Raw genomic sequence first — 12,869 nt, forward strand, 5'->3', positions numbered from 1 at the left:
TTTAACAAAGGGCAGCACCATGAACCTCATCCCAAAAGAAACAAGCAAAGAAACAAGTGCAACCATGGAGACCTAAATTCTGATCCCCAGCACCCACAAACAAACAACAAAAAAACCACAGCCTGTGCCTATAATTCCTGTGCTGGGGAGGCAGAGGCAGGGGGATCACTGGGGTGTGCTGAAAAGACAATCTTGCTAAACTGGTGAGGTTAGAGAACATGCCTCAAAAAATAAGATTGATAGCAATAGAAGACATCCTACATAGACTTCTGGCCGAGACACTGTACCACCCCCCCCACACACACACATTAAATATATATTTATTTTACACCTGTGACTATTTTACCAGAGTGCATGTAAGTACATTGTGTGCATTTTCAGTACCTGAGGAGGCCAGAAGAGGGTGCTAGAATTCCTTGACTGGAGTTACGGATGCTTTGTGAGCCAATATGTGGATACTGGGAACTGAATTCTAGTCCTCAGTATGAGTAGCAAGTACTCTTAATTACTTACTGAGCATCTCTCTAGCGTCATTCTGTTAACTTGAGAACCTCCCTGGAGGTTTTTAAAGCTAAGCTGTTAGCAGAGCTTTGGGATAGCTTCAATTTGTTATAACCAGCAAATATTAAATTTCATGAAAATAATAACAAAGCTTAGTTCTTGTTTATTTCTTTTTTGAAACAGAAGTCTCAATATGTAGCCCAGGCTGGCCTTAAACTGCTGACTCTTCTACCTTAGTGACCAGAGAGCAGTGTTTGCTAAGGAGAATTTGAGTGACTGCTTGTGACGGACAGTAGATGGAGAGCTGTGGGCAGGGCTAGCTAGGCTCTTTACTCTTCCCACCTTCCCATACCAGACAAAGGAAGAGGAAAAATGGGGCTGGAGAGATGGCTCAGCAGTAAGGGAACTGACTGCTCTTCCAGAGTCCTGAGTTCAATTTCCAGCAACCACAACCATCTGTAATGGGATTTGATGCCTTCTTCTGGTGTGTCTGAAGACAGCTACAGTGTACTTATATAAATACATCTTTAAAAAAAAAAAGTGGTATCCTTAAAACTGTGGTGCCCTGGACTGGAGAGATGGCTCAGTGGTTAATGGCACTGCTTACGATCATCTGTAAAGGAATCTGATGCCCTCTTCTGGTATGTCTGAAGACAGCTACAGTGTACTCATACATAAAATAAATAAATCTAAAAATAAAATCACTGACCATCCCCCATAAAAAGCCTGTGGTACCCTTATCCTGTGGGTACAGCCTTTCTGTGACCCCAGTTCACCCCACTTTCCCCCTCAGAGGCTGGCATTCCACAGAACAGGCAAGCCACTTGACAGCTTTCCCACTGGCTCACACTTGTACTCTGCCTGGCACACCCTTCCTTCAGTGTACACTCTGAGACAACGGACCTGCCTACACCCATTGGGCTCTATGTCTTGAGAGAATGTCAGTTCAATGAGTTTGTCTCTGGAAGGCCCCAAGGGCAGAGATCATCTTCTTGTCCAGTACCTCACAGCCCTACCCTGACACCTGAGGGAATTCTTATTTGGCTTTTTGCTGTTGCTTTTTAAAGACAGGGAATTCTAGACCAGGCTGGCCTTAAACTCATGAAGATCCTCCTGCCTCTGCCTCTCCAGGGCTAGGAATAAACATGCCTGGCTCCTTTTTGTCAGAACAAGAAAACTGCCAGACTTGGAAAGGAGAATGAGAAGATAAATACTACTGAAGAGATCCCAGAGCTTGTGCAACATAAACATGGGCACACACACAAACACACACACACACACACACACACACACACACACCTATACACTCACATTGTGCATGGGGTGCTCAGTATATAGGAAAAGCAGAGATATCAGGGCCCAGGGAGAGGCTGCCAAAGCCTGTGTGGTCTCTGGGGATCACCAACTGGCAGAACTGAGACCAGAGAAAAGCAAGCTTTGCCGATCACGAAAGATTTCTTCAGATCTCCACAGATGTGGGTTCTAAAATCACAGACTGATGTTACAAACTATAATAAAAGCAACCACTGAAAATTCTAGAACACTTATTAAAAGCCAGACACTGTTTTGTCTATACTACCTCATTTCATCTTGGCCATGCTTACAAGATGTTTCCTGAAGCCCTTGTTCTGGTAACCCCATGCACAGAAGGGAGCTGTGGGAGGTGGGTCATTTGATTGACAGGTCATGGGGCTCAGGATGGGTTGTTGCTGTTGCCTCCGGATTCTCTTATGAAGAACAAGTTAGCCTCCCTAACACCTGGTGGTTGCTTCTCTTCTCTCCTTTTGTTTCTGCCAAGAGAGGGTGGAACAAGAAGACCCCAGCCCACAGATCAGTGATCCAAATAAACTTCTATTTAGTATACATTTCCTAGCCTGTGATGTTCTGTTAGAGTAGCACAAGATTGACTACAACAATCTTCATCCCAAGTCTGTCAGGAGTGAACTGGCATCACACAGGAACAGGAAATGAAGCTTGCCCAACATGGCTGGAGTTTAAATCCAGTTTGCTACCAGAGCCCACACATTTCACTGCTGTGCTGGGGCCCTGGAATCCAGATCCCCAAGGGCTCGGGAGCTAGGATACGTGTACCATACATGGCTTCAGTTTATTGCTGTATACTATGTGTTAACTCTTCTGGCTCTACTGAAAAAGTCAGACGTTGGGGTTCTTATAATCAATTCTCTCCCTCTCCCTCCCCCACTCTCTGTCTCCAAAGGAGGAATGGCTTCTGCAGGCCAAATGTTATCTTCACAGCAATCACCTTGCAACCTTTGCCCACACAGTCTCATTAAATGGATTTGCAGTGGCTTTAAGGTGAAGGAACTCAGGGGCTGATGTGTTATATAAATTTGCATCTGGATCTCAGAGCTGAAAGGGAGGCACTCCTGTACATGCAGTCTGTACATGCAGTTGGATGCTGGACCAACAAAACCTTGTGATTTATATTCCTGCTGGTGAACCCAGGAGTCCCCACAGAGCTCCCCCTCAGCTCACATTGCTTCGTCATTTCTAAGGCCCTGCTTTGTGCACGGAAAATGCTTAGTGTTTTACAAGCATTTTGTCAGGATACTTTAAGGCACTTTAAGACAGATTGTCATGTCTACCCACCTCTGTCTCTGACCCTCCTAACTGGGACATCTTTAGTCTCCCTTGAGGTGAAGCAGGGAGTGCCACATGCATGTGTGTCTAAGGCACATGTCTCCTGGAGCAGGGTTTACCTCCCCAATGTATCTCAAGTCCCTCAGGTAGGTAGGCACTTAGATTCCTTAATTCAGAGGGGCAAATCAAAAGTGTTACTGTGTTTGCCCAAAGTTCCCCAGGGCAAAGTGGCCCTAAGAGTGTGCGAAAAGACATTGCGTGCCATGTAGAGATTCACCTTTCCACTTATCCCTCACCAGGACCATTTATATTGGTCCCCTTCCCACAGTGGCTGGGGTGGAGTCCCAAGGGAGCCTGGACAGCTCAGACACTGGTTCATTGATGATTGTTGTGTGGGATACCTGCTGGGGGCTGGGAGTGAGCCATGCCACCCCAGGAAGTGGTTCAGGGTGACTCTTCTTGGCACACCTGGGAGGGTGTAGTAGTGCTGACACACCCACCTTCACGAGAGCTTCCTGTCCAAGCCTTCAACAAAGGCGGCTTCTTGAGGCAGCCTAGACTGAGTCACCAGCCTTGGGTGGGGTCCACTACCTAACGTCAAGACCCAGGAACCCTTTTCCATACTGCCTGGAACTATACTGTATGTAGCTGGGTTTCCAGCTGTGCATGCCTGAACTGCTGTCCATCTCATCTTCCATCCTCACCTCCTCTGGTCCCCACCCTGCTAAATTCAGGGTAGCTGCATTCCTCTGGTCTTCCCCATGTTCCAGGCTTCAGCATCCTTCTCTGCATCTGGCCTTTCATGAAGTGACCAGAGGATTTCTGATCCTGTCTGTTGCTCTGAAGGGTCAGGAGGTCCTCCTGCCTGGACAGAGCCATCCTGGGGCACATAAATAAAACAAACATCAAACTATATTCAACGCCCTGGAACCCGTGTGTGTTGCCTTACAGGGCAAAAGAATGGAGCAGGGGATGGGGGTGGGGAGGGTGGCATCTGGGTTGTCTACAGTTGTGCATTAAGTTGTAATTAAGGTGTGCATTTGGAGATAGGGGACAATTATTCTGGATTATTTGAGTGAAGCTGAAAGGTGATCATATAGAATTTATTTATTTTGTAGTGGTGAGATTGAACCCAGGGCTTTGTACAAGCAAGACAAGTGCCCTACCACTGAATCTTATCTCAGTTTGATTATGTATATTCATTCTCTCTCTCTCTCCCTCTCTCTCTCTCTCTCTCCCTCTCTCCCTCTCTTTCTCTCTCCCTCTCTCCCTCTCTCTGCCCCCCTTGTTCTTCCTTTCTGTTTTCTTTCTCCTCCTCCTCCTCTTCCCCCTCCTCTTCTTTGTCTCCTTCTCCTCCTCCTTCTTTCCTTCCTCCCCCCCTCCTCCTCCTCCTTCATCTTTTTTCACAGAGGTAGTCTTTTACTCTGTAGCCCAGGCCAGAGGTCTTGCACTCTCAACAATTCTTCCACTTCAGCCGTCCAAGTGCTGGGATTACAGGCATGAGCCAACATGTCCACTGTGATCATCTTTGTTTATTAGAGGGATCTCCTTTATTTTATTTTTAATTATGTGTCTGTATGAGGATGTGGACATGTACATGCCAGTATATTGATGTAAGATGCTCTGGAGCTGCAGTTTCTGGTACTTATGTCCCCTTTCTCCATAGATACATGGGTGCTGGGAACTCAACTTAGGTCCTCAGGAAGAGCGGTCACTAACCACTGAACCATTTCTCCAGTCCTTCGTTTATATCATTATAAAAGAAAGCCCATGGAAGGCTTTTCCACACAGAGGAGAAGAAGGGTGAACTGAAATGGGAAACTGGAGAGAACTGAAAATTCTGGCTGTTAAGGAAGGGAGGGGAATTCTCTGGGTGACTTAGAAGGGACCAATTCTCACCCCAGCCTCAGGGGGCCGTGCAGGCCTGCTGACTCTTGGCAGCCCCATGAAGTTGGCTTCCAGCATTGGGAGAGAAATATATGTGTTATTTCAAGTTACAGAATTTGTAGTAATTTGTCACAGCATCCACAAGAAGCTCATATACAGCCCAAACTCTCTTCATCCAAGGTCAGGTTCAACTGGCTTTAAAATGCTCCCTCAGCTCCACTCTCATTTGTGGGGCCATTTGGAAAGCTGTCCCCGCATTTGGAAGTTGTTGTCCCCTCCAGCTTCTGGTAAACAGGCCAGTATTATACACACTTCTTTGTTTTATACAGATCGTTTATATCTCTTTCTCTCCAAAGACTGTGTGAACTCTTAGAAAATGAGAACCGTATGTGTTCACTGGTGGATCCCCAGGCCCAGGCCTGACTTCCATAGGCTCTCTGCATCTGCAGCAAGGCTGAGTAGCCAGCTCTACTGACAGCATCCATGCAGGATGCAAACATATCTGAGTTCCTAGCACACAGGACTGTGGAGTCATTTTTGTGGAAGAGGCTATAAACCATGCTTCCTGTGTTGGGTGATGGAGAAGCTATGGACAGGCTTAGCAAGTAAATAAACTACAAACCTCCTTCCCCGTAGGAGAAGGCTCCTGGGCCTCTGCACTCTCAGGAACAGCACCTGGTGGAGTACGATGGTCTCAGGGGGCTGCACTGGGGAAGTTGATAGTCTGACATGTTTGTGCGAGTCTAATGATGTTTATAAGAAGTGTATTGATTTCCTGTTCCCTCTCCACCTTGTTGATAGCCTACCAAGTGTTAGCAACAGCATAGGAGGCGAGGGTAGCCATGTTGGAAATGGACACAAGGCTGGGGACAGTCCATGATTAAGAGTGGTGACACACAGGATCTAAGTACGGTTTGTAAAGAGAGTCTCTTATGAGCATCGCCTGTCAATCAAAAGCTGATGGTCAATGAGCTGAGACAGGAAATAGGAGGTAGGACACTGGCAGGAAGAAAGAAGATTCTGGGAAATAGTGAGAGACTAAAAAGAGAATACAGAGAGTCGCCGGGATCAATCTGAGCAAGATGCTGGGAGAGATGCTGAAGGAAGAAGCAGGTCGGGACTGAAGGAGGAATAACTAACCATGTGAAAGACAGAGTAGTTTGAATGGGTTAAATAAGTAATTCACTTGCTACATACTGAATCAGTTGCTGCTTCCGAGCTGCCTGGGCACAAAAGCAAAACACAGACCATACACAGCATTCAGTATCTCTGTGAGCAGACCCAGCGCCTCCGCAGAGCGCCATGCTTTTTCAAAGTCTTTAAGCCTTTGTGACTCACCATGGGCTCAAGAACAGCCCCACAGCAGTTGGGGTTCAGATTTTTGTGGTGGGAATGTGAAATGTTCCCCGTAGGCTCATGTGTTTGAACGTTTGGTCCCCAATTGGTGGCGCCATTTTAGAAGTTTGTGGGACCTTTAGGAGGTGGAATCTTGCAGGAAGCAGCGGGCCCGCTAAAGCAAGACTTACTAATTACGTTTATTTGTGTATGTCCAAGTCAGAGGCCAGGGAAAGCAGTTCATTCTCACCTGTGGGACTTGGGGATTGAACCCCGATTGTTAAGCATGGGACAGGGGTGGTAGGTGCAGGGGCCTTTACCCACTGAGCCAACTTGCTGACCCAGGGCCTTAAGGGTTTATAGTCAAGAGCCCCAATACTCGTCTGGCCTCCACCTCCTGACTGCTGACTCAGCATGCTCCTCCCTCCACGTCTTCCCCACCATGATGGATTACATCATCTCTTAACTGTAAGCCAAAACAAACCCTTCCTCTAGTAAGTTGCTTCTTGTCAGTTAATGGGTCTTAAGAACATGAAAAGAAGTAACTGATACAGAGGCTCTCCTGGCTGTGCCCCACCCTGGGAGTCAGGCCACAGAGTCCTAGAGAATAGAGGGCTGCACAGCTTTCAGACAGATTTCTTCAAAGCCAGTTGTTCTCAACCTTCCGAATGCCCTTTACTACAGTTCCTCCTGTTGTGGGAACCCTCCCCCACCCATATTTTTGTTGCTTACTTCATAACTGTAGGTTTGCTACTGTTATGAATCATTAATATTTGATGTGGACCCCAAAGGGATCGCGGTGACCCACAGGTTGGGGAACCACTGTCCTAAGCAAAGCTCACTTGTGTCATGTCTGCTCCTCCTTGGGGACAGGAGTTGTTAGATGACTGGAGTCATATGCAAAGCTTAGCACGCAGTCCATCCTGGGAAAGTGGCTAGCTGGCTTCCACGAAGCTTTCAGCGGTGCCTTCAAAGCTGCGTCTCCCTGTCTGCTCTTCCTCTCTCATATGTCCTCCCCACACTCTCTTAGGATTATCTTCTTAGTCATGTGTAGAAGGCCAATTTAATCTATATTAGGGTTAGATTTGCTGGCAAGTGGTAGAAAATCCTGAATAAACATTTTTAAACAACAAAAAAAGCATGCTGCCATCCTGTGCAAGTCTGGGTGGCAGTCTGGGGTTAGCACTATGCTCCGTGGGGGCCAGGGGCCCAGGCTGCTTCTCACTTGTTCCTGTACTATACATGGCCTCTGTTCTGAGGTCACTTCATGGCTAAAGATGGCTCTCCCATGTATAGCCATTATATCTGCATTCTAGCTAGGAGGGAAAATAAAAGGGCAAGAGGGGTATATGCCTCCTCTTGGTGCTTCCCTGAGGTTTGTTTTATTTGTCTCCCCCCCCCCCCCCGATCATTTACCACTGGCGGTGTCAAACTCCAAATAACATGGCTGAACACAGCTGTAAAAGGTGCTGGAAGAGGTCATCTTTACTTGCTGTAGCTATGAACACGTCTGAAATTTAGGGGATTAAAAAAAAAGTATCTATTGTTACTGTGTGAGGGGAGGATGTGTGGTCAGAGGACGGCTCTGTAAGTCCATTCTCCCCCTTCTGAATGTAGGTAGGTTCCAGGGATCCAAGTGTGGTTTATCAAGCTTGTACAAGAGAGCACTCTTCTGGCTAAGGCACCTCACTGGCCCAGTGTAGGGAACTGTCTGAGAAAGGGATGGAGAACAGGCTGAGAGGCGACCAGAGATGTCTTCCCAACCAGGTAGCAACAAAAAGCTTCATCCAGATGTTTTCTGATGGGAAGGATGAGGAAACTCAAACCACAGAGAGAACATAAAGGGTCCATCCATACCAAAGCCTAGAAAAGAATGTCAAAGAATGGTCAGGCTACTGACTGACAAGATTATCCAGTAGAAAAGTCCATCGCTACAAGCCTGATAGCTTGAGTTTGATCTCTAGGTCCCACGTGGTTGAAGGAGAGAAACAACTCTTGAGCGTTGCCTTCCAATCTCCACATGTGCACTATAGCACAGGCCTCCTGTTCTCCATATGCACTCAAGAGAAATAAATATTCAAAAGAAGGCATGCCAATTTTCCTGACTGCCATTGGGAGTATGCAGGGTCCCTTTTGGGGACAGATTTGTTTAGAGAAATTGTTTAGAGTGATTTATAAGAAATTTGAAGGTATTTGTATTCTAATCCAGGGTTTGAATTTCTAGAGTCGCCCTCACATACACACTTGAGGGGACAGGACAGACCCAAGGATTCACTTCGGGGTATAGTGATTGAATACTTGCCTGACGTATTCTGTCCTCAGTATCATGGAAAAAGAAAGGAACAAACAACAGCAATAAAAAAAAATAATAAAGACAAAGGGCTGACAGTAGTATCTAACATCTTAAAACCAGCAGCACAGCAACAGCCAGAAACAACAAAATGTACGTGGATACATTGTGGCATTTTTATATTGCAACAATGAGGCAGATTATAATACAGCAATTAAAGTACATGAATCAGGGCTACAAGTGTCAACATGAGTTAACTCTTAAAAGAACACAAATTGGGAGAACCTAGTTGTGTCTGGGCATTAGTCAGGGGCCTCCAGAGAAGCAGAACTAACAGGATATAAGTATAAACAAGGACATTTACTGTGGGAACTGGCTCTTGAGAGAATCTAGGCAGAGAAGGCCCTCAGTCTCTAGCCTGCATGCTACAAGCTCAAGATTAAGATGTTGTTACAATTCACTTGGAGTTCAACAGCCAGACATTCGAACAGACCAGAATGGACAGAAAGCATTTCTAGTTCCTGGGGAGAGAGAGAGAGAGAGAGAGAGGGGGAGGGAGGGAGGGAGAGCAAGAGCTTGTCTCTTCTTGTTACCTCTGGATATTCAGTCTCACCAGACTGAGTGATGCCCACCCTTATTGGTGGGAGTGAATAATAGTCTTTACTCTGTCTTCTGATTCAAATACTTAGCTCTTCAGGACACACCCTCCCAAATACACCTGGAAATAATCCTTTATTAGCTCTGTCAGTACCTTTAACCCAATGGAGTTGACATGTGACATTAACTACCATAATTTATAATCTTTCATTTCATAGATGAAAAATAAAATAAATTAAAAAATAAAAAGGGTTGAGCGTGATGGCCCTGTGGGTAAAGGCTGGTGACTGAAACACAAGTCCTGACAAATGGCAACGGTCCTGTTCTTCAGGCTTGAGGGAAATGTATTGATTGAGGCTAAAAACAGCCCAAAGGCTCAGCTTGCCTATTGTGAAGCCCTGGATGTGGTCTCCCACACTGCATGTACCACCTGTAGTGGGGCATCTGTGTACCCAGCACCCAGAAAGCAGAGGATGATGGGAAACTCAAGGTCATTAGCGACATAGTAAGTATAGGCTAGGTTAGGGTACATGGGTCACAAAAAAAAAAAAAAAAAAATTAAGCAAATTGTAATCCCAGCACTTGACAGGCCAATCAGGGGGATTGCTGTGAGTTTAAGACAGCCTGGCCTACAAAGAAAAACCCTACCAAAATGCAAAAAAAATGAAACCAGTAATAAATAGATATTTTCATTTTAAATGCTCTAAAGATACATTGTTAACACAAAAGCTGTCTTCTGTGATTTCTTCTGGTTTTTTGTTTGTTTGTTTGTTTGGTTGGTTTTTCAAGACAGGGTTTCTCTGTAAGCCATGGCTGTCCTGGAACTCACTCTATAGATCAGTCTGGCTTCGAACTCAGAAATCCACCTGCCTCTACCTCCTAAGTGCTGGGACTAAAGGCGTGTACCACCACCGCCTGGCTCTTCTGCGATTTCTATTACCTCTTTCTCACCCAGGTCTTCTTTTATATATGCTTTTTGTTTGTTTTGGATTTTGGTTTTTGAAGACAGGGTCTCACTATGTAGCTCCAACTATTTGGGAACTCACTATGTAGACCAGGCTAGCCAGGGACTTATAGATAGCTACCCATCTCTGCCTCCCAAGTGCTGAGACTAAAGGCATGTGACACTTTGCCTGGCTATTATAAACATTTTAAAAGAACATTTTGAACATTAAATAAATATATGTACATACATCACTATGTAGTATATATGTTACACATTTTTTTCACCTGAGATACATATTTCACCTCAAAATAAGTTTTTTGGGTTTTCTTCTTTTTAAATTTATTTATTTTTATCTTATGTGCATTGGTGTTTTGCCTGCATGTACGTGTATGGGTGCCTAGACAGTTGTAAGCTGCTATGTGGGTGTTGGGAATTAAACCTGGGTCCTCTGGAAGGGCAGTCAATGAGCCATCTCTCTAGCCCCGGTTTTTTGTTTGTTTGTTTGTTTTTTGAAGACAGGGTTTTTTTCTGTGTAGCTCTGGCTGTCCAGGAGCCAGGTTGGCCTCAAACTTAGAGATCTGGCCGTCTCTGCCTCTTGAGGGCTGGGATTAAAGGTGTGCACCCCCATAGTCTGCTCAAAGTAAGTTTTGAAAAAGCTTTCCATGGCAGGAGTTAACCGTCTTCATTTCAGAAATACTACATGGAATTCAAACTCAGGACCACTCATAGCTACTTTGGGTTTCCTTCAGTGACAAGGCACTAGGCGTGCCTGTTAGGCATAGGAGAGAGACTTGATGGTCTGGAGAAGTCTTCCTGAGTGAGAGGATTGATGCATCTTCAACTTGACAGACACTGTCAAGCTCTGCAGAGAGACAGTCTTCTCCAGTTCAGATGCCAGTTGCACGCAGCCCTGCAGTTGGGTGCTAAGCTTCTTACCTACTCTCCATCAGCTTGTATGTAAGGGCTGCTGGGAAAAAGGCTTGCGCGCTCTCTCGCTCTCTCTCTTAAAATTAGTATTCCATTTTTATTTTATGTAAATTGGAGCTTTGCTTGCATGTATGTCTACTCGAGGATGATGTATCCCCTGGAACTAGAGTTACAAACAGCTGTAAGCTGCCACACGGGTGCTGGGAATTGAACCCTGATCCTCTGGAAGAATAACCAGTGTTCTTAACCCCTGAGCCATCTCTCCAACCTCTTGTATATTGAGAGCAGGGAGGAATCACAAGCCATGTAGAGTGCCTGGGCTCTAAGATCAACAGGACCATAGCCTCCTTTCTTTGTTTAATGTGCCTTTCTTGGGGTCTCCTTAGAGGAGTCCTCTTCCTTGTCTGCCCCTTAACTGCCTCACTGATCTGGGCTAAATTTATGCAGCTGGAAAGAAATATCAAACTGGTCATGTTTAAAACATGAAACGCCCTCAGCAGTCCCTTCCTGTTCCTGTTTTTCCCCCCTATTATGAGAGGACGGGAAGGTAAAATACCAAAGTGTCCTATTTTTCCTCCATATATCAGGCTCCAAGGACTGAAGAGCTGACTTCAGATCCTGAAGTTACTCTGTCAGGAGGCACCTGCTTTTTAGGTCCTAAACCTCCCTGAGCCTTGCTATTGTGGGGTGCTCCTTACCAAGACCCTCAAGGATCCAGGCGCGAACTGGGCAGGATCTGCATGCAGCCCATACATAGACCTAGGGTAGCTGAGACGCCGAAAGGGAGAGTTTCCTGAGGACAAAGGTGTTCAAACACAACCAAGTGCTGGTTGTTGAGCTACTGCTGGAGGCATGTGGAGGTTGGGCTATGTCTAAAAGAGGCCGTTGAATTCCCAGAAGGCTGGCTTTCTAGGGTAGACTCTACACACTGGAGACTTCCTGAGAGGCTGAGCCTCCGATCTAGGAACAAGGATGGATGCCATCTATGGCCCCTGCCCTTGCAGGTGCAAAGGTCCTTTGACACCATCTACAGATTGAGGGCAAGACAGGGCTGGCTCTTCCCTTTGCTCTCGCTCCTGTTTGCCACGCCTGCAGGCTCTCTGTGCTCCTTTTTGGACTGACGTGAAGGGTGTTGGAAACCGTGAGGTCCTGGTCCTATAGAGAATCATTAAGGAACAGGAACTCAACTGGAGCTCACTCAGATGGTTATGCCTGAGCTCACCTGGAAACAAAGAGGCCATTTTATTTCTTCCTTTGGTCTTGGACAAGGAAGAGAGAGGGCTTTGTCTCTTATAGAAAGACAGTAAAAATTAAAAAGAAAAAAAAAACAAAAACAATAACAAAGCCAGTTAGTGCTTCCAGAGAGTGCTCATGTCTTTAAAGTTCTGGAGTTCCCAGCAATTTGTAGGTAAGGACCAGTGCTCCAAGACTCCAGGGGTCGCCTATCCTCAACCCGTGGGGAGGTGGGAACCGTACATCTGTTCCTCGATTAATAAATAGCCTCATTACTGTGGGGCTCCGTGGTGGCCCCCAAAATCTTGCTCACCTGGAGGAACCCCGGGTACCCTCGCCCAGAGGGCGCTGCAGTCTCGCACGTAGAGAACTATAACGATCGCCATTCTCCAGGGCAGTGCCTCCGGACTCGGGACCAGGACCTAGTAGCGAGTGCACCTGGGCCTCCATCAGCCACGCATCAAGGAAGGTGCGAGCCGGAAATCACAGATTGCTCTCACTCACCAGTGCTCAGGGGAGGAAGGTGGGGCTCAGACCCGCAGGAGCAGAAGA

At 46.3% G+C, this 12,869-nt stretch overlaps 1 long non-coding RNA gene across 1 annotated transcript; it reads right to left on the reverse strand.

The window, feature by feature from the left end:
• Window positions 1-7,793: 7,793 nt before the first annotated feature.
• On the reverse strand, window positions 7,794-12,861 carry LOC116080343. The gene is made up of 2 exons (XR_004114406.1): window positions 12,631-12,861; window positions 7,794-8,187 (listed from the first exon to the last, which is right to left on the reverse strand). It is a non-coding gene; the product is annotated as an uncharacterized LOC116080343 (long non-coding RNA).
• Between the last annotated feature and the right edge of the window lie 8 nt (window positions 12,862-12,869).

The sequence above is a fragment of the Mastomys coucha genome, unplaced genomic scaffold (genome assembly GCF_008632895.1).
Source record: "Mastomys coucha isolate ucsf_1 unplaced genomic scaffold, UCSF_Mcou_1 pScaffold6, whole genome shotgun sequence".
Lineage (NCBI taxonomy): Eukaryota > Metazoa > Chordata > Mammalia > Rodentia > Muridae > Mastomys > Mastomys coucha.